We start from the raw sequence: 22,556 nt of genomic DNA on the forward strand, positions 1-22,556 counted from the left end.
GCTCAGTGGTAGCTCCTCCCTCCCTCTGGATTCTTCATATGCTGACATAGAGCCTCACGCATTAGCTTATGACTCACCTGTATTCCTCACCTGTCTATAGAAGGTCTTACAGAGGAACAGGCCCCCCTCACCTCATGTGTTTTAGCAGCCCTGATCCTGCATCACTGCTTTGGTTGTCTTCCATTCACTTGAGTATTTAATGTCTGCTTTGGGAACATTTAGACTTAATAATTCAAACTTCAAATCCTGTTGGATATCTGGCTATAGGCCCCTCTTTTATTCTGTCTTTGTTCTTTCAGTCAATACACAGTTGTCCATCCTGCAATGGAGCAGATTCAGATAAATATGCTGAGTCTCATCTCCAGATACCTGAAGGCTTGAATGATGTTTGTACAGACTGCCTGCCAGCCATTTCCCTTTTGGGTTAGATAGACTTTTGTGGATGAGCAAAGAATTATTTGAGTTACAAAGCCAGGTCAGAATACCCCTTTCTTCTTGCACAAGGAAACTTCAATTTTTTCCTTCTTTAAACATCTCTTTATATAATGCAGATATCAGTAATTGGTCACATAGCAAACTGCCATTAGCTAGTACCTTCCTGACATAGAACAAGAACCGAGATGCTAGGGGAAGGGAAGGAGGGAGAATTTGGGGTAAAATCTCATTGGGAGAGGACATAGAGGCTGGGGATGCCTGACAGGGCTTCAGAAAACAAAATTTCTCCTTCTAAACTCCACCTAAAACTAATTCCTAATTGCTACTAAAAACCCTTTACTCTCCCACATTTAGGAAATTGTCGGTGATCCCCCTTGACATCTGTTATCACCGCCATCCTTAGAAGATTCAAGTGGAGGGGGCGGAACTTTTCCCTGCGACCCTCCATTTACAACATTCTGGGGGAAAAATCAATAATCAATAGCTTTACCTTTGAGCAGGGAACAAACAGAGGGCAGGGTAGATGTTTCCACACTTGGATTTTAAGACAGTGTGGCTGGTTTTGGGTCTTCTGAATAACTTATTTATCTAAATGAATAGGATCCTATTCAGAGCTTCCAACTTAGTGAACTATAACTTTATAACAAGGCCTTTGTTACTCAAAACAATTTTGGAAATGATGGAAATAAAACTACAACAGATCCCTTTGAATACTCTGACAGTGGGCACATCTTCACCCTTTTAGGGTGGATTTGACTCTTCCAGCAGCCACCTGTAATTCAGAGCATGTGGGGAGCCGCCTGACCGTGCAGGACGGTCCTCTTTAGTTAAAAAAGATGGGACTATAGAGCCATTAGGCTAAGCTCCATTCATTTGTGGCTTATTAACTGGCTCTGAAGTCAATTCCCAAAGATATCCCCATAATGGTATTGAGAAATGGTGGTGCCGTTAGTGTAAGAAGAGAGCTCCCAAGGGGCCTGTTCTAAACTCAGAGACATACGAAACCAATGTGATATATTTTTTTGAAAACAAGCCTCATTATTTGACCATCAGATTTTGTTGTAGTTTGATGTCTTCCTTTAAATTATTTATTCACATGCTCACTAGCAAGGGTTCGCCCATCAGGGTGATGTTGAAGTTAAGAGAAGGATCGACCCCGTGCAAGACCGGCTGGGTCCATATCCAGCTCTGGCACTTTGCACCACGCCATCCTGGACAAGGTTGCCTGGCCTCTCTGACCCTGCCTCCCCACCTGAGTAGAATGGGGGTTATAGTACCCACAGAATTGGGGTTTCAGTGAGTAAACGGATGCCTTACCCCTTGCCTGAGGCCCACAGTGAGTACCTCACAAATGTCAGCTGTCACCCAACAGTCACTGAAAGCCCATTTGTGGGCCACTCCGTGAGCTGCAAAAATTCTTGGTTTAGGATTAAAATAAATCATCATAATACTTAATAACATAAATCAATTCAAATAAAAAATAACAATGAAATAACATCACTTTCATTGGATTATGTGTTCAGAATTGCAAGGACATAAAATCCTATGAAAATCCCTCCAGAAGAGTTACCTCGGTAATCGCGCCAGTGACCAAAACATGACTTGTTAGGACAATAGTAGCTGGATGACGGTTATTTTAAATTCATATATACTAATGGCCCCGGACAACCCTCATTAAAAGCAACTGATATTTTACCTGGAAAGTTCTTAGCTCTGAAACTATAAAAAAGCATTTTACCTTCGTATAACAAAGTTTGAAGTGCGAATTATATAGGAATATTCTGGGAGAAACGGTCTCACTCTTATTTTGGAAACGCTGCACATTTACAAAGATGAACCGGTTTTTGGATCAAGTCATAATTGAGTGGGCATCCTAATAAGGCCTCTTCTGGTGATTCTGATGGCTGGACTCCCACGGCCAGAATCCACATCTGGTCCATGGGCATGTGACGCTCTGCTTCAGGGCTGGTTAGCACAAGCCTCTGGAAGCTTTCTTTCCTAGTCACAAAGCGCTGCGGTTTACGGTCATTTCTTCCCTGGTAGTAGCTTACACACGTTTACTGCGTATACTCCTTGCATATGAACAATGCACCTGAATTTCTCATAAAGTGGGCAGTGTTAGAGGTACCCTTCTGTTTAAGAGGGTGTTGAAGAATAATAAAGCCTTTCCATAAGGTTTTCCAAACAATAGTTTTTAGTTTAAGATCCCACCAAAGGTATGATTTCCCAGTTATTTTGGCAGTTGCAATAACAGTTTGCTGGGCTTAAATGCTTAATTAGTAGCCTTTGGAAAATTTCATGTCAAGTTAAAAATATTCTAATGTACACTCTGCTTACTCAAAGCTGCATGGAGCTGTAATTTACAAAGGGAACTTGTTTCCTTAATTGTTGTGTCCGCCAGCAAAAGTCCTGGGAGCAGGTATAGAACAATCTGTTTATATTTAGCTGTGCCAGTGGCCATGACATGTCAGAACCTTCACGTAACTTAGGGAAAGGTTAGGAATGTTATTTCTATAGAACTGATTGGCTTACCATTCATTTTTTAAAGAAATTATGTACTTTGCAGGATTTTTATGTAGGACCTTTACTTTTATCATTTTACTTCTACACAATACTTGAACTTGATGAATTGAGGACGGCCTCTAGCTGATTCCTGCGTTTTTGTATTATGGATAGCCTTAGAGTTTGATTACTAGATAATCTAGACTGATACACAGAGTTTGAATTATAGAGGTTTATTTAACCTGAATTCTACCACTTTCATACTGTCTTCCATCTGAAGAGTATGTTTCTTTATGGAACAGATGTAGAGGTGGATGAACTGAAGAGAGGCGCACATTTCAGATGACTCACCCCTTTCCCCCGTGCGACGCAAGGAAAGGGGACAAAGAAAAACAAGCAAGAAGGAACGAAGCCTGTGTCACTGTAGCGCCCTCCGGCTCTGAAAGTGTTTTCACATCCGTGACTGCGACCCTTCCCGAGAGATTACAGGTGTGTCCTTATTAGGTGAGCTCGTCCCCCAAAGTGCCGGGGCGTGGGTCGCCGCGCGGTTACAAATTCCAGCTTGAGAGTGAGATGGATGTGGGCTCTGACCCCAGCGCTGCACTTCCACCAGTGTCACTTTGGATCAACTGCACGTCTCTGGGTGTGGGGTTCCTCCTCTGGAGAACGGGGGTGATGGTAGAGATTTTCTAGGCTGTCTGGCCCTACAGGCAGGCGAGGGCGTGCCCAGAGCACCCACCCAGCGAGCCGCAGCTGTTAATTGCCGCTGCTGTGGCGGCACCTGCCAGCCACTGTCCGGAGAACAGGGCCAACAATGGGCACTGGAGACTTGACAGTGGGCTTAAAAAGTAACAAAGGATCTCACACTTTTTTCTCAAATCATGTCAACAGGTGATGTCAACATATTGATTGGCACACCCACTTCCACATTCCACTGACTTCCAAACACCGTTTCTTGGACTTGACCCTCCCCCACCGGGAAACTTTTTGACCTGATCTCTAATGATCTGTGGGCATCCCCAATTAATGGAATCCTATGATGGATCTTTTCTAAGTTTTTTTTCTAATTTATTCTATTCCAAAGCTCCTTTTGATTAAAATTGTTTTTTGCATTTTATGTGCATTAATCAGGAGGCAATATGATAGCAATGAGGCACCCATTGACAGCCTAGATCCCAAAACAATCTTCTAAAAGTTATTTAACTTCATCAGCTTTTTGGTATTTTGTTTTAAGCTATATTTGACTTGAATATCCAGTCCCTTGCATGTTTCATAGTAATTGCAGTAATGTATAAAGTTAATCTGTAATCAATACCCATGGACATATGAGTTCAACATCTTTTAAGAAATAAGTTCTGGGATTCAGTGTTTAATTATTAGTCCTATATATCTAAATGAAAAAAGGAGAATTTTCACACATACATGGTTTTTACGGACTAATTAGGTATAATATTGGCAGAGAAAGAGCTAGGGGTTTACGGTGAATGAAAACAGTAAAAAATACGACACTATAGTCTTTAACAATTAAATAGTGTTTTTACACAACTAATGAGAATTATGATAGTTTTATTTAGAAGCAGTAGGCTAGATTGAATTAGATTTCCTTGGCAATCCTTTACTAAATATTGTAATGGTTTAGTCCGAAAGTAATGAAAAAATCTCTGTCTGTAATTACTTGAGAACAGGATTGATTCTCAACAGTTTTTCGGTGAGTGTTTCAGTGAAAGTGAGGACCAGGGGCAAATGTAAACAGCCTTAGATTTTGTGTAAAACAGTGACCTATAGGTTTAATGGTACAGCGGGATCAAAGTAACTGCGTGGGCTGGCAACATGATATGCATACACTGTCAGGGCTGCTGCACGAAGAGGGTTGTAAACTGCCTGACCCCCAAGGGAACCATTTGAATCCCAGACTTCATACATTTTTACATTACTGCAATGTGTGTCTGGCAAATGGCAGTAGAATGTTTTGTTCTATAAGGTCAGTACAGGAGTTTCCACTTCTGGTGTAGAAGATCAAGCTCCAGCCGAACCTCTTGCAAATAACCATAAATTCTGGTCAAAATACATAAAAAAACCACTTGATGACTCTGGAGAATTAAGAAAAGTAGGGAAATTTTGAAAAGGAGTAAAGTCTGTGAAGAAGCAAAACCATGGGTTGAGTTTCCGATTTTTGCAGTTTTATTTACCCTGAGGGTAGCTGGGCCAGGCAGCGTAAGGTGCCAGGGAACTTAAAGGGAAATTTCAGAAAGGAGAGGGTCTCAGAAGGGGAACTCCAAGGCTGCTATATAAATTTGGCCCAAGTCTCTTCTGAACCCCTGGTTAGGACGCCCTGGAAGCAGTGTCAATGGCGACGTGAGCAGCTAACATGCGGGTGAGATGGCTGGCACTTTGAGTGTGACGAGGAAATGCCTGCTCACCGAGGCAACACCCTACCATGTGGGGTGGCAGAGTCCACAGTTTCCGCAACACAGCCCTCCCAATGTCCTGAATATAGCCCAGAATTACTTGACAAAAAGGAAGGAAAACATGGCCCATTTTCAAGAGAAAAACAACCAACAGATGCCAACCCCAAGGAGACCCAAATGTTGGAATTAGAAGACAAAGATCCCAAAGGAGCTACTGTAATAGGCTCAAGATGGCAAAGCAAAACATGCTTCAAAGAAGCAATGATGTAAAATCAGTAGAGCAAATTAACAAAGAAAACCCATTATTACAACAATTTACAAACAAATGAAAAAAGCATCTGGAGAAAAGGCTCTTTTACTGATTCGCACTATATGGCCGATCAGTGAAGACGTATTCCTGGAAAATACTGAAAGCCTACAGCTCTCGGAAGGTCATAGCACAGCTAAAATCAACCCAGGAAAAATTACTTTTAAGTACTTGGAATCAGTTCTGTATAAAAAGTGAACTAAAATGTAATTTAGTGATGCTAGGTGAGAACTCAAATCTGCAAATTTCCCATACAGTTCCATATTCTAACAGACTTCTAGGAAATACAATATATAATATTTATATTGAGAATATCAGCTATGTAAGGTGGTGTGAATTTCATTCCTGACAAATTTTTGGTCTGTAACTATATTTTTAATGATGATGTTTCTTTTAGATTGTATAATACAAAATACACAAAAAGCAAAATTTATGAAAAATGAAAGCGATATTCGTGAGCGGTGTTATATTATAAGTTATGTTGTTCAGTTATGGTTTGCATATAATATAGTCACAGCAAAGGTGGTAGAGAATTATTTGTGAATGATTACAGAATTTCATTTACTGATTTCCTCTTATGAAGTACCATTTTATTTAGATCTTCGGGGAACACAGAGGCCTCTTTCGTAAACTACTTTGACAAGGACTTCCCAGTACACTACACAAGGAGCATGTGAAAGAAGAAAGGAATCACTCACCCAACAAGTCTGTGCATAAGAGAAGAGCTCTGAGGTTTCAGATGCTGATGCCCTGTTCAGAGAGCTGCTGTTTAAAGAAACTCCGCAAGAGCTGTCAAGAATTTGGGGTCCATAAGCTGTGTCATGAAGCTTTTAGTTAACCACATTAATTCAACCTGGAGCGTATTCTCCAAAAGTTGTGGGTAGCAAAACATGTATGTGTTGACGTCTCAGATTTACTTTGGCAGGATTGAAGTGTGAATGTGTCAGACTGGCAGAAGCAAATGGGCAGTGAAGGAGACCCGGTGTCATGAACTGAGACGCACACTCTCGCTGCCTTTCCACATTTGGTGGGTTTTCGTGTGGCTCAATGGATATACACTCATCTCTTTCACATAACCATTCTAATGTGTCTTTTCTCCAGTGAGGATAAATTTCTTCAAAGTTTTTAGCTATGTTACGAGTTCCTCTCATATTGCACACAGCACCTAGCAGAGGTGCTAAATAGAGGCATTCAGAATTTAACAATTGGGGATTAGATCTGGACAAGAAACTCCAACTCTCCAAATGATAGTTCCCTCATCTTTTAAATGGGATTAATAGTAACGACCTCATGGACTGTTGCAGGTTTTATATAGTAATACATGCATTAGAACTTGGACATAGTAATTACTAAAAAAGTAGTTATGCTTAGATTGTTATTGTACTTGGTAAAAAATTCACTGAATGAACAAGTGAGTGACTAATGCTGTAATTTTATTAACCTGAAGTTTATAGTGCTCTTCAAGAGGTGCTAAATGGCTTATTTGGAGGTTCATATAAAAACTGAGCTAAGACACTATGTAGCAATCCCAGGTGAGAACAGAAATACACAAATTTCCCACTCAGTTCCACATCCTAACAGACTTCCAGGAAATATAATATTTAGCAACATACATAGGGAGAATATCTGCCATGAATCTTAAGACCTGATGAATTCTACAATTATTCATAAGCACCTACAAATAGTTACAAGTTGTCCAAATACAAAGGGTAGAATGGAGAATGGAAAAATAAAAAGACATGGCTTTGTTTTCAAAAACACAGCTTTTGCTTAGAAATTGAAACAAGAGGTTACCTGGTATGGACAGTGGTCCCAGATACTGCAGGTAGCTGGAGGTTATAAAACAAATCATGCTTGTATAAAAATGGGTCTGCATACATTACAAAATATGCAAGTCTCCTCTACTTTTGCTCTAATAGATGCAATCTAAATTTCAGATACTTACTGAGAGTCACAGAATCATCAGTTTATGCTTACAAGCCCCATTTTCCACTTTTTTATTTGTCATCTAATAATTATTTCTGTTCTTAAAATTCATGCCTGTTTTGTTAGTAGCCTACGGCTCAACTAGGCAGTCTAATGAGGCTCAGCGTTCTTTTCACTTTCTGGTTAGATGTGTCCACCAAAATCTCAGTGCACCCCAGACTCTGCTAGTAATGAGGAAGGCAGCAAAGGTGGAAATAACTACATGAATAATAACAAACAAAACAAGGGGGACAGTGCCACCAGTGTGGCCAGAGGGGCACAGGCACATGTACAACAATGGCTTCCAAACACCCTAAATGACACAAAGCAAAACCCTGATTTGCAGCACTGGCCAATTCCTGAGGGATAAACTCTCCATCCATGGCTGCTTCGAGCTACCAGTGTGATACCACCACATGCAGAGATGGGAAGAAAAGTGTAGTAATGCTTTGTGGTAGAGTCGTTCAGCCAGAAATGCCCAGTGGGTGCAAATAACCTCAAGAGCTGTAACAGGAAAGTGTAGTAAATAGTTAGGAAGCGATGGGCTTGGAATATTTACTACCTTTGTTTTAAATGTAACTTACTTCATTTTAATTTATATAATTTGATTTTTAATAATGGCCATGTTTAACAACCAGCTTGCAAAAATAATTTGCTCTTGCGAGCCAGCACGAATAGGCTCCCACACAACACTGAGTGTGCTGTGATGGTTAGAGGCTGTGGAACGTGGATTTGAAACCGGACTCAGCCACGTTTAGGTATTACTGTCTGAATTCCCTAGTGTCTCCGCACCTCGGTGTTCTCGTCTGTATGATTACAGTACCTCCTTCATGGAGGAGTTGCAAAGATAAAATGAGGAAGTACTCGTCTGGCCCCCAGCACAGTGTCTGAAACAATGATAGTCCACTCAATGGATTATTATACATCGTTACTACCACATACAATGTTGGTCAAATTACCTGTTCATGCTGAAAAAAAAAAAAGAAAATGAATGAAATTTTGATGAGAAAATGTATTTCTCATTTTGTGATCTGCAAGGAGACAGTCAATTTTCTTCCTAGACATCGGAAAAAAGGGGAAAAAAGTCTTAACTAGTGTGATTGAAGCCATGTTTTATTGGCTGGATCACAAAGCAGGAAGGGGTCCCACACATTCTGGAATACATCTGCAGTAAGAGGTTTCATAGGAGGTATTAATCGTGATTAACTTGAGCATTAGAACAAATTTGAATATTGAGGGTTCTGAGGCTGCTTCTGGGCTTGGCAGAAAGGAGCACCTTCCCATATAACACCAGTCAGTATGGTTAATTGTGGGGAGGAAAGAAACCATTACATGCATTTAACATCCTGGACCCAGGTCTATGTCTACAATGTTAGTAGAAAATTTGTGTTGTACCCTGCTTGCGAAGAAATGGAAAGCAACAAATACCACTTCAACATATTCCTGAGTTTGGGGGGCACCACACATCTGACACGGAGCTGACTACAACATGCTGGTGACTTGATAAAAAGTTTGCATAACTGATGGTCAGAGTTGGAGCCAGAAACTGGCTCCGTTCAACAGTTTTTGGGGGGAGGGGATGCTGAAAAAATGATAGAAAGCAAATGAAACTTGGAATCAAAAGGCAAATTAACATTCCTGGCTATTTTTCCACATTCCACTTGAAAGCCATACAACAAAAATAGTGATGCTGGAATATTATTCGGGATATGTGTTAATGGAAGTTACACATGCATTCTAAGAAAAAAGTTACAGGCTTCGCTTTGGCTTTCCATGCAGTCTAACAACCCCATTTCTGCAGAAAAGAAGTAAGGCCAATAGCGCCCGTGGCAGAAAGCCAGTCTGAAGTTTTCTTACGTGAATAGGGTAGAATTTAATTGTGTGTTGGCCTTTTTACCAAGAGGCAGCTTATGTTCAGTGGGATGATTTTGTGTAAAACCCTTGACAGCTGTCATACTATCTAGAATCAGGCTCCTCAATTTATAAAAATCAATCACTAGAGTCTCCAAATGTCCTCTAGGGTATAGTAGCATCTCTACTCAAAGAGCAAAATCATTCATCCTATGTAGGGTCATGCTTCCAAGTCAAATCAATACCTGTCATAGTCAGTCCTGAGCCTGGTATAGGAAGGGGAATAGGTGTCACTGTCTGGAGCAGGATAGGTCTTGGCCAACGATGCTAATTTAAGGGTAGTTACTTTGTAGTCAATTCAATTCTTTTTTTCTACATTCAAGCCCCATTTAATGAAACATTCTTTGCTTTCTTTTTTAAAACTTAAGAAATTGCAGAAAAGAATAGAGAATAACATAATAAACATTCATGTATCCAACCCCTAAATTCACAAATGTTCACATTTTGTCATTTTGCTTATTATGTATTCATTTGGTTTTATACAAAACTTTCCATAAAGTTTTTGAGGCCCCTCTTTTCTGTCCAGCCTATTCTCCTACTTCCCTCATCAGTAATTACTATCACAAATTTGGTGTGTATCTTTACTACATGCATTATCCAAAACCCCTATTACAAGTTTCCCCCGCTTCAGTAATCTAGAATCTTCAGTAAACTGAAACGGCATAAAAGAGAAAACAATGATCAATTTACATGGAAAATTTTTTGAGCACTCCTGGACCCAAAAAATAACCTTTTAGGATTTTCTGATACCTGAGGACACATCTTACTAAGCGACGCACATTAAATCGAGATAGAGCCCAGATGCAAAGCTCTGGCGGCTTGATGTGGACAGGAGAAGGGCTGTCCCCGGGAAAGGAGGTTGGGGGCACCACTCACTGCTGGGGGTGGGCGCTGCCTCTGCAAGGGCTCACTGCAAAACCAAAGCTGAATGAATGCTAGCTCTGTGTTTTCTTTTGGCAAATGCAGAGTGGGGTCTCTGAGCTGCCACACTACTGACATTTTGCACTAGATAATTCCTTGTGCGGCTGCCTGTGCATCGGGATGTTTCCCGGCTCCCCGGCCTCTCCCCGCTGGACACCAAGAGTACTGCACCTTCCAACTCCCCAGCTTTTAACAAAACTTCCCTGTCCCCCACCCCCCCACCAGTTAGAACTGGTGCAGAGAGTCTCCTAAAGCAGGTAGAAGAATAAAAGACAGGGCGGATCGTTAAGATTTGGGCAAAAACAAGTAAGATCCTGTTGTTACTCTCTTTGCATTCATTCTTTCACACATCTGTTGCCAATATCAAATATGCACCCTCAAATATGACTCTCAGATATGCACCCTCAGGGCAGACTGTCTCACCCCAACCCTGTCTTGGCTGATAACCCTGCTGGCTGCTGGATACTTCTCTACGGGGGGCCTATTGTCCCTGCAGGAAATTGAGAATGCCCTCAGCCTGATGTCCCCGCTCCCTCCAAGGCCCCACTGTCCTCCTGGCTGCGGGGTCAGCACCGAGGTTGCCCTGGGCCCCATCCCTGCTACCACATTCCTCCCTCGTATTCAGTTCGGCTCTGCCCGCCCTGACATCGGTCTCCCATCTGCCCCGCCGCAGCCTTCTCCAGCCCCCAGCCCGACCTGCTCCAGGGGCTCCCTAACCGTGTCCCTCTTCTAGGGACCTCCTAAGTGGCCCTCCTCATCAATTAGTACACAGATCCCTCCACCTCAAGTCTCTCTAGTCCGACCTTCCTGCCACTCTCTTAAAGGAACTTTTTGTTCCATGTAAACTTGAAATCTTGCCCTGTCTCAAACATCTATTCACTCGCCCACTTACATGGTTTTTATCTTAAGGGTCTTCCCTTAACCTTACAATCCCTATGGCTTCTCCTCCACTTACCGAACTTCTATTTATATTTAACAACTTCATTGCTAGTTCAGGTGTCACCACCTCCTCTCTGGATGGTACCCTGATCCTTTAGCTAGAGCACCCTTTCTCCTAGAAACCCTATGGAGTCTGCAGAATTGTCTAAACTAGTCATATGGCCAATTCAAACTGTAGAATTTTGGCTATGCGCCTTATGAATCTAAAGCTTCTCCCACAGTTCCTTACCACTGCACCTTACACATAGAATGTATTCAGTCTGTGTTCAATGATTTCATGAAGTTGTTAAGAAAGAGAGAGGCCTTTAACACTACTGTAAAGTTTGTGAGCAGAACTGAGAAGGCTCCTTTACACAGGGGGTGGGGGTTGCTACAAAAATGCCTCGGGCCAAAAATCTTTCTTATTTAATTGAGGCAGAAATTCCATGGTAAAAAATAAATTCCTTTGTTGTCTTGAGGTTTTCAGATTTTAAGAATGTACTGAAATAAGCAGTAGCTAGTTGATAAGGGTCTGTCTGCTGCAGAATGAGATATATACTGGGTTGCTGGGAGGGGAATATATGACAGCATCTCTGGAGAGCCACACTACATTGGGAGAGAAACGCACAAGCAACAGGTCGATATGGCCACCCAGCAGTGGAACTGATGCACCATGAATATATCATATATATATATATATATATATATATATATATATATATATATACACACATACTTATTTGTATATGCAAATATATGCATAGGTATGTACACATATGTGTGCATGTATATATATATATACGTTATATATAAACACACATGCATATATTATTTATATACACACACATATAATATATACACACACACACACACATATTTATTTTGTGGGTTGTATTAAAACCAGGAGTGCTTTTAAAAATAATGTTAAAATCATAGTTGGAAAACTTAGGGGATAATATTAAACATAAATATGTTTACATTTAAGCAGATAGACATGCAAGGGAGGTGAAATAAAGGCCCTTTTTTTCAATTAGAAGCATGACATATTTCCATCATTATTTTTTAAAATGTTCTTGTAGCTTCTGAGGTGAAAAGATGAATAGACACTGACTTTCACTATTTCTAATCCACACAAAAAAGACTATTGTTTCTAAATTTAGCTCACTGTAATTATCAGTTTTTCCCAAGGCATGAACAAGGCTAATCAGGGGGTTTAATGACTAATCTCAGAGGACAATGACTGGTGACTAACGTGTTCCATGCTGCATTCGAGCACACGCATCTTTTGATGGCTGGAGCAAATCACACTGGTCCCGTGATCTTGCGAGCCTGTACTTTCACCTTTATACTCTGACTTGGTACGTGTGGATGACAGTCTCCAGAGCCGAACTCCTTGCCAAGGATCTATGGGGGGAAGTGGTGGGAAGGGAGCCTCAGGATCAGAGGGGCTCTCTACCCGAGGAAGTGCCTGGCTTCCTGGCCCAACACCTAAGGTCGCCCCTATGAAGGCAGACATGACTGGACCACTGAGCTGGCCTCCTGGACCCCAGATGTCTCTCCTTTAGTTGCTGACTTTTGCCTGACTGAGGCTCTCTGCAATGAAGTATAAAGCATTGTGTAACTTTGATTTACTTTAACATACAAATGGCCGGTTTCCTTTACTTATCATTCATCATGAATTCATTTGACAAATGCGGTGCCTCTCAGAGACCAATGTGGGCAGACAAACGGGGGCGGCCCTAACAGCTGCTTTCAGGCGGCCCAGGAGTGAGGGACCTGGGACTGAAGGGCTCCCCTCTCACAGGCAGGAGGGCCTGCTCCCAAACTCAGCTTATCACAGGCCCCCAAGATTCCATACGGCGGACAGTGGGGGCCCCACACGCTACTGTAAAGGGCTGTGCTCTCGGGTTGGACTGTTGCTCTAATTCAAACTCTGTTCACCTTGCCCTTAAGACTATTCTCAAAGGAGAGAACTCCCCCACTGGGGCACCAGCCGACCTCAGTTCCGTTCTGCACCCAGGGACGCAGGCTGGCATCTGACCGGGCCCTTTCCCAGCACAATTCCAGTTGCTGCTGGGGAGACACGCTCAAAACAGACAAAAATCCTTACCCTCAAAGATCTGACATTCCAGTGGGGAGCCAGGCAACAAACAACACATTTGTGTAAACAAGCAAAATGTTGCCTGGAATTAAGAGGGTTGTGTATGTTAATTATACTTCAGTAAAAACAAAAACAAAAACACACGGGGCCTGGCCCTCTCTTTCTCCCGAGGCTGCTCCGGGGGCCGAGTTCACCGGGCAGCCACAGACGACAGTGTTGCCCGGAGGCCCGCACGACAATGGCGCTTGAAGTGGCCGCTTCGTGTGTTGGCACGGGGATGCGACTGTCTCTTGCCCACCTCTCGTGGGGCTCAAGGGGGAGAATGGCTAGAAAAGGTGCTTGGACCGCGATGAGCGCCTCCACGCTAGCGAGTCCTTGTTATGCAGCATCGGGTGAGACGTCAGTGGGCTGACCATTCCCAGATCCAAACGTTATTAACTGGGGTGTAAAGATGAGAAAGAGAGATGGAGAGACGGAGAGAGAGGGATTGAATGCCGGCTTGGCTCGTAAACACATAAATCAAGCTGGAGGCTGGTCCCCAGGTGCATGATGCCCTCCGTCCTGCCCCACCTGCAGTCCCTGCCCAGGGCGGGCACAGCTCTGCTCCCCTGACGTAATCTGCTCTCTACCCTTAGACTGCAAAGCACACGCTCCATTCTAGGATGAAAATATTGACTTTATCCTAATAAGTAAAGGTGTAAATTGAAAAGCAGGGTAATTTTTCAGCCTCTTCAATTACTCAGGCAATTGAACACAGCAGTGATTGCCAAGTGGGAAAGGAGGAACATGGATGAGAAAAACAGGTCTGTGAAGAACATATAAAAACGTCAAAATTAATGAATATTTTGATACAAGAAATAAAACCAACAACTTCCTAATTTATTTACCACTTCTGTTCTCTTTTTAAAAATGTCAAATCTTTTTCTTCATTATTTCAGAGACTCCCCTTCTAAGTTCGCCACAGATCAAGAATTGATAAACTTGAAGACCATTTTTATTGCTAAATTGCTTTGAAAAAGGTAGGGAGCTTGCAATTAGTTTGTGACTCATAGTCTTCAAATATTAGTAATTATTTAAGAAGGAAACTAATTTTCTGAAACAATATGGGAGCCAAACGACTCATGTGTAATTTTTGTCTCTCTGGAATACAGTGATCCTGTTTTTAAAAAAATTTATAGGAAAGGACATTCCAAATGGCACTTATTACCAGTAATAATTTGGAAAAATTGAAATGAATCTAACAAAACACATGGAAGTATTCTTCATATTGTGTACTTAAGGAAAACCTATCACACACACATATGAGGGCTGAGGTAGACCAAACTCACTGATGTGGAATGTGTTTGAAGGTGTCGCTCAGAAGACACAATCCTCCCATGTGTGTTTGGTTTACAGGGTTAACTAGAAGTTTTTGCATTCTAATGTTCTCTAGTTTTTGAGCCTTTGAGCTAGCATACGGCTTGGCCCACAGAGGGCAACCTTAGTGGCGTGGGGGATGCAGGGCATGCAGGGAGGTGGGGAGCATCTGGCAGACTCGGAAACGGCTTGGGTCAGGGACAGAGTGCGCCCGGGCACCTGCCAGTAACCTGAGGGCCCCCTCCGGCAGCTGACGTGGGCTCATGGGTCGTTACAGGGGAAGTGCTTGTATGCCAATGCCAAAGACAAAACATAGGCAGCAAAAGAAAAGTATCACTGGGAGAGTTTTTCAGAAATTTGACATGTTCTTAACAATTGAAAATTTGAGATTCCTATAAAGTCCTTGAATGGACTCTGGAATTTTTTAGGACTTATTCATTTTTAATGGTACATACTATGACTATGCATGCATTGTATATGTGTCAGCAATGATTCGATATGTAACCACCACAGGTTATTAAGAATATGTGATAAATACGTATTAAAAACAAGCACAACAAACCTCTCTATCTATCTTTAAGGGCTTCTTGCTGTGACCTGAAAAAACAACTTTCCTTTCTTCATTTGAATATCAATACATTTATTTTCAATTCGATAGGTGGAAAGCGTTACACACAGGTTCAAGCTGACATGTGAACAGAGCAGGGGAGGCGGAGCAATGGCGCCTGAAAGGTGCCTACATCCTGATCTCTGGAACCTGTGGATCTGTTATCTTACAGGCCAAAGGGACTTTGGAGATAAGATTAGGCTCAGGATCCTGTGAGGGGAGGTCATCCTGAATTATCAGAGCAGGCCCAGTGTCACAGGGCCCTTATTAGAGGTGGACATGAGGGCCAGAGTCAGAGACTAAGAAGTGACAATGGAAGCAGAAACCTTAGTGACGTGGGGTCAGAGCTGCGGAAGGCAGGTGGCCCCCAGGCTGGAAAAGGCAAGGACACGGATTCTCTTCTAGAACTTCCAGACAGAATGCAGCTCGGCTGACACCTTGACTTTAGCTCTGACCCATCTTGGACTTCTGATCTCCAGAATTGTAAAATCATGCATTTGTGTTGTTTTGAGCCACTGAATTTGCTGTAATTTGTTACAGTAGCAGCTTTAGGAAACTCAGGTGCAGACGTTGTAAGCTGATTTGTCTTCCCATTCTCCAATAAATGCTAGAGGTGCAATAAAAATAGAAAACGCAACTTATCTAAGAAAAAAACCCCAAAGAAATAGTAAGTACGGCAAGTTCCCAGATGCACAACTTCAGAAGCACACTTGATGGAAGCATCTGTGGCCGTCTCTCTTCTTGCCGTATGTGTGACTTGACCCCTGTTCACCCCTGCGCAGACCACCCTCGTGGACAAAGACAGCAGACGGCACCAGGGAAGGTGAACTGGAGAATTCTAAGGGAAACACGCATGTCACTCTGTGACTTGATCAGGTGTTAGATCCCTAAGTGTTTCCTGCAAACAGCCCTGGGGGCCAGTGCAGAGAGCAGATGAACATACCAACCCAAGCAGGAGCTGACTGGGTGCAGCAGCCTGGGGGCGTGTGTCCTCTCAGATATGTATGTTGGAGCCCTAACCCCACAATGCGGTGGCCTTTGGGAGGCGATGGAGTTCAGAGGAGTGTGGAGGCTGCATGATGGGATCAATGTCCCTATCAGAAGAGGAAGAGACCAGAGCTCTGTTGGGCGTGGGAGGGTGACAAGGCTCCGTCTGTAAGCCAGGAAGTGGCTCCCCAGGACCCGCCTCTGCAGGCACCTGGACCTCGGGCTCCCAGCCCCCACGACTGTGAGAACATCAACAGCCATTGGGTGTGCCCCCCGCCTGTGGTGTTGTGTGACAGCAGCCAGAGCTAACACACAGGGCAGTGAGAGGGTTTCAGATGGGAAAGGTCAAACTGGCAGTGCAGGGCTCCCCGGCCTGGGAGGCTGCGTCCTCCACCATTTCAGGAGTTTGGTAGTCGCCAAGTCAGGCAGGAAGGGCACACGCAGGACACAGAGGCCCCAGGATCCCTCGGGGGAAAAGGGAGAGTGGCGCAGAGCAGGCTGTGAGTGTAGGTCTGGGGCGGCTCAGGGCCGTGGTGCGATCCTGAACGCAGAGATGAATTTCGCGCCTGGCTAACCAGGCAGTGAGGAGCATCGCGGTGGCCTGGGGAGGAAGCCAGGAATCGCTGAGCAGAGCTCTGGGATGGCAGCCTGGCAGCCCCACCGGGCACTCAGGTGAGAGGGCACTAGGGTCCTGGATCCCAGGAAGCCTGCTTCAGAGGAGTGTAATAGTCCAGGCAGGAATAAGTAGTTTTTAATAAAAGTAAAAGCAAAGGAGATGGAGAGATGAATTGGGAGAAGAGCGATGCCAGAAATTACCGCTGACTAGAGAATGGAGAAAACTGTTAATACGTCTTTAAAAAATCCCTTGAAGCTTCACCAGTGGCTGTTCTGCAATAAACACTGTTTGGAAGAAGAGATAAATGGCTGTGGCATTTCAGTTGCGATGGAATATTTAGCTCCAAATGTCTTCCACAATGACAGGACATAATATATGAAATTCAATGAAAGGCAATTTGGGAGCAGGACAAGTAAATTTGTCTCTCATTTATATGCAGGCTGCAGTTGAGCTCAAGGGAATGGGTAATGCCTGTAAGTGTCCAAATGTTAGAGAGAGAAGAGAGAACGCAGGACTGATTCCTGGTGCTCCTTCGTTCGAGTGTCCTTTGTTATGGGCAAGGCGGTGGGGAGGGGTGGGGAACAGGAATTTTGGTAGAGAGGACCTTCTGTGGACAGACTTTGAATTGTTTAGAATAGTAATGTTAGGTAACTATACGGATGATTCCACCACCATTAACAAAACACAGCTGCACCCCCGCCGCACCTCTACCATCTGTCCCATACAGTTCCCACAAGTCCTGGCAGTCTTTCTCTCAACGCCCCCACATCACCATCACTGTTCTGTCAATCTTTGAAGCCACACAGTCACTGGTGGGACCTGTCAGTTTGCTTACTTTGTCCTTCCATTCCTGTCACAATGTGCATATTCATTACCTACATATCAGCTTCTCTTCCCCAGAGACCCAGCTAAAAGTCCAGTGGAATAATTTAATGCAGGCCCTCCACAGTTACCAATGTACTCATAAAATATTCCAGCAATCATAGGATGAACACACCAGACACTATTTTGAAAATGATATACTACAGCTATAAAACCCCAAGCTCACATGTGTGCCACTGCACGGCTCTCCTGGTGCTCAAAGGCAGATCTGCACTACACAGGGAAATGATACATTTCATTGATATCTCCAGGCTTGCCTATGTCTTTTTTGTGAGTCTGTTTGTGATTTGATGTCAGAGAGAGCAAAAGAAAAAAAAAAAACAAAAAAACCTGCCATTTTTTCTAAACTTTTCCCCCCAAGCCTACTCTGTCTTCCTGTTTTCAATGCATTTCATTCTTTCCACAATAGGAAAGTGAGATATTTAAATACACCTCTTAGTGAAGAACACACCTATTATTTGGAATTTATACATCAGTTCACAACCTATTAAATCTACTTACAGAATAAGAAAAACAAGGGCTTGCTGGTGACCTGCAATGGGCTGGCAGATCTGTTAGCAGTCCCCTCACATCGTCATTTACACTGAAACACAATTACTGTGGCAGAGGGCACCCGAGCCTAAGGGGCCTACGCGGGCATAAGGGGGAAAGGCTCTCAGGCCCTAGACGTGCAGGGTGGGATGTCCGGCCGGAGGCCTGTACCCAGGGGTCTGGAAGGCTCTGGGCACAGGAAGGAATGCGAGCACAGCGGAGCAGAGAGGGAACAGAGAAAGGGCCCAGGAGAGGAACCGCATGGGGCTCTCTTCTCGGGTCAGCAGGCTGCCCAGGAACTGGCAACCAGGTGTTACTGCAGCAGGTGGACACGCAGGAAGCTGAGGTCACCTCCAGAGAAGCCCAAGAAGAGCTGGACCAGAGGTGAGCTTGCAAAACATGATAGGCATGGAGTCATTCCCCTCAGGGAGACCTGCCGAGCGGGCAGGACAGCTCACCCCAGTCGGTTAACCGTTGACAGTCACCAGGGCAATGGCCTACAAGACGGGCATGAGGGGCGCAAGCCTTCCTGCAACAAAGGAGCCCACTGCTGTCCTAAAAGTTTTACTTAGTATTCACCTGAGATGTTCCCCTCTTGGACTGCCTTTGGGATTCTAGAGAATTCTTCTGGCATACGCTTGGAAGAGACACCACGCAGCTTTGACTTCAGTACTGATTTTGCCAAAAGAGCCTCAAATTATGAAGAAACATGAACCAAGTTATGTGATACAATTTAATTTTAAATTCTTGGTATTTTTATTTCAGGTTTATTTATTTATTTATTTAGTATTTAGTAGCTTTATTGCTGGATGAATATTAATTCTCTGTACATGTCACTAACTTCTCGAGTTTTCAATTCATGAAATAATGGACGTCAGTAGCAGTAAGAGCTTTCTACTCCATTATGAATGAACTTACAGACACTTCCACTCTCTTTTCAGAGCCTGTGTCACATTTAACAAAGCATATGGTCATATCCAAGTGAAGTATTACTGTAAAATAGGAAACTGTGCAAGTCAATTAATTCTATTATTAAAAATTCTAAAACATCTCTAAAATCATTCCTAACATAACAGGGTCAAGAGAATCACCCACATGGTGTAATATTTATGTTTCTGTAAAATACAAGTATAACATATTCCCTTTAAGTAATATTTAGTTAAATATTAATGGCAATGTTTATATAAACTTCAAATTAGCTGATCTTAGCTTTCATAAAGCCAATAATTAAAAGTCACATATGTGCTATAAACTCAATTAAAATATATAACAGACAATACCCTTCCTAGCTGTTTTCTCCTGCAATATGCTTACTTTGTGTAATAAATAAATATAAATACAGATTCTTAAAATGAGTATGAAAATCTCAACAGTATCCACAACAATGAAGTCTGTTTAATTAGTGTCTATAAAATTTATTGAATTTGAAGATTTATAGTTTTAATAAACAGAAAGCAGTTAATTTTTCAAAAACATCCTGACATTAACATGACTTATCAATGGAATTTTTAAATTTAATCAGCATTTCTTCACACTCAATACAAGTTTCAGTAAGTATGTGTGCCTGCTGATTCCACAATTTCTTCTAACTCTTGTGAAGTAAAATGGCTAATTCTATTGCCTGTAAGTTAAACTTCATTCAAACTGACTTAGATATTTTTTAAATATCAACTGATGAGTATACAAATATAAAATCTGGCACAGCTTCATGTGCTCTGCTGATTTATTGGGGAGATTTTTGCTTGGTTTTTCTTTAAGTATTCATTTAAGGGATTCTTGAATACCTTGGGCCTCAGTTCCTCAGTTCTAGAACCAGGAGGCTGTCAGAGGAGCAGCCGATGCCCACCCAGCTTTAATTCTGGACCCATGACGGTACTGAGCGGCACTTTCTTAATCTTATGCTTAGTTGTGATGGACCTTTCTGAAATAATCATCCCTACTTTATTTTAGCTGCCTTTGTACTTGTGCTGTGTCAACACGTTTCATGTTTTAGAATCTAATTTTGAGGAATATATATTCAAATAAATACTTGAATTTTGGGGTGATAGGCATTTGAAATGAACATGCTGTGATCATTTTTTCTCATGTGTATTGAATCATTATTAAACCAGGATAAGCTGTATTATTCCCACCATTTCTCAGATATACAGCAAGTGGGAAGACATGTTTTTGCCATTTCTATTAGTGTTGATAATAATAATTATATCAATTGTAGCATTTGAATGTGATTTTATGTTTTAATATATATATTTTTTAATATTTTTATCTTTAAGATAGATTATTTTTATAAATACAAAATGTATTTTATTTTTAAGATATAAGGAGGTTTCCATATATCCTTTCTTGGTTAGGGAAGTAGGCACATTTTCATTGTCTTCATCAATATGTTTCCTCGAAGTAATTCTTATTCAGCATTGGTGACCAATGCATTCTAGCAGTCCCTGGACAACCCCCCACATTTCTTTCTGTATTTCTTAGGTCCATGAAATACTTACACTGACTCCTGTCTTTGATTTGCAAGGCAGGTTTTAGGCAGATGGTGTCTCCCTACCTCTGGCTGAATGCACCACAGAGAGTATGGTTTCCATTTCTAGCTGAAGAGCTCTCTTGGGAAGAGGTCACTCAGTCTATTTCTCTAACATTGCTAAGACAACAGTAATAGAAGGGCGATTGCCAGAGAGAGATAAGGTCATCCATTGGTGGGCAACTGCATGGCTGGGTCACAAAGTGGCTCCCCTGCCTGGGATTCCTCTCCTGGCCCGTTCTGAGCCATTGGCGAGACCACATTAACTGTTGCATTAACCTCCATGCATACTGTGGGTCTCATGAAACTGGAACGTGATCAGCGATGTCCTTGGTCCCATGTCTTACCGTGTGCTTTGAGATCTTGCAACAACACCCACAATTAGTTTCCCAATTTTGTTCAGTTTATAGGCCTGTTGCAGTACCCCTGCTCTTACAGTTTAATTTTTTGTTCCCTTAAATTGCCAAGTGAAGTTGGTGACTTTTAAGGGAGTAGCCAAATTAAGATAATTCTAAGATCTCTTGGCTTTACCACCGAACACCTTGAGAAAACCCGTCTCCTCACTGTTTCTCCTTGCTCACCACACTCTCTCCTTGATCTCTGACACCTGGCTTTGGCCTTGATGGGTCTGCTGCCATGAAAGGTCACCAGTTTTCCTCTTAGTCACCAAATTCAACCGCTCTTCTCAGGTTTCATACTGATTTGCAACAGTAAAATCCTTGTCTGCCTTTTCCTTTCGGACACTTTCTCCCAAGTGACCTCGACACTCCAAGGCGTCGCTTCCTTCTCTGCCTTCCCTCTCTGTGCTCTGTTAGGGGCAATGTTCCTTACGGATCCGCCCCAGGCCTTCTCCCCTCAGCTAACCCCACGGCTTTGAGTAACTTCCCCACATGAATGCTCTCTCCACAGAGACTCTCCTTCCTGAGTCCCGGTGTTGAATGTCCGCCAGCACCTCCAACTCAGCTAAACTTCTCATTTCCTCTGGGAAGCCAGCCCTTCCTTTTGGGCTGCCTGGCTCTGCTAATGGCACCCTCATCTGTCAGTAAGAGGCTCAGAGGAGTCGTATCAATGCTAACTTCAAAGCGCCCCTTGCCCCGGACTCACCCTTCCTATGCTCATTGCCAGGTGCTTCAACTCTCACCCCCTTCGTATTCCTCGCTGGAGTTTACTGATTCATGCTAACGATTCACGTCCTGAAGCTCAGCTCTGACCGCGCTACTACGGCGCTCTGAAGTCTTCCCTGGGTCCTAAGAAGGTCCTATAGAATCACATTCAAGTTTCTGAGCCTAACTTTCAAGGTCCTGATTGGTCTGCAGCCAATCTACTTTCCAACCTCATTTCCTACCGCTTGTCTTCAGTCAGATCGCACTGCCCACCAGGACCCCCGTGTCTGCTGGGTCTCCTCACCTCTTGCCTTTGCCTGTGTCCCAAAGCTGCGTCTCCTGTACGTCAGGAATGAACTGGCTGGGGCGCTCACCCTTCTGCGGCTTTCCGTCGTCTCTCCATAGAATCTTACATTGCTCTTGGGGCTCTTACATAAAACCTTGTACGTAACCTTTTATTATATTCTCCCAGTTTTTCATAT

General features: G+C 42.9%; 1 protein-coding gene across 3 annotated transcripts in view; it reads right to left on the reverse strand.

The window, feature by feature from the left end:
* The window catches only part of KCNQ5 (potassium voltage-gated channel subfamily Q member 5), a 455,253-nt gene that overhangs the window by 262,401 nt on the left and 170,296 nt on the right, over positions 1 to 22,556 (reverse strand). The window lies entirely within an intron of this gene.

The sequence above is a fragment of the Manis javanica genome, chromosome 16 (assembly GCF_040802235.1).
Source record: "Manis javanica isolate MJ-LG chromosome 16, MJ_LKY, whole genome shotgun sequence".
Classification (NCBI taxonomy): domain Eukaryota; kingdom Metazoa; phylum Chordata; class Mammalia; order Pholidota; family Manidae; genus Manis; species Manis javanica.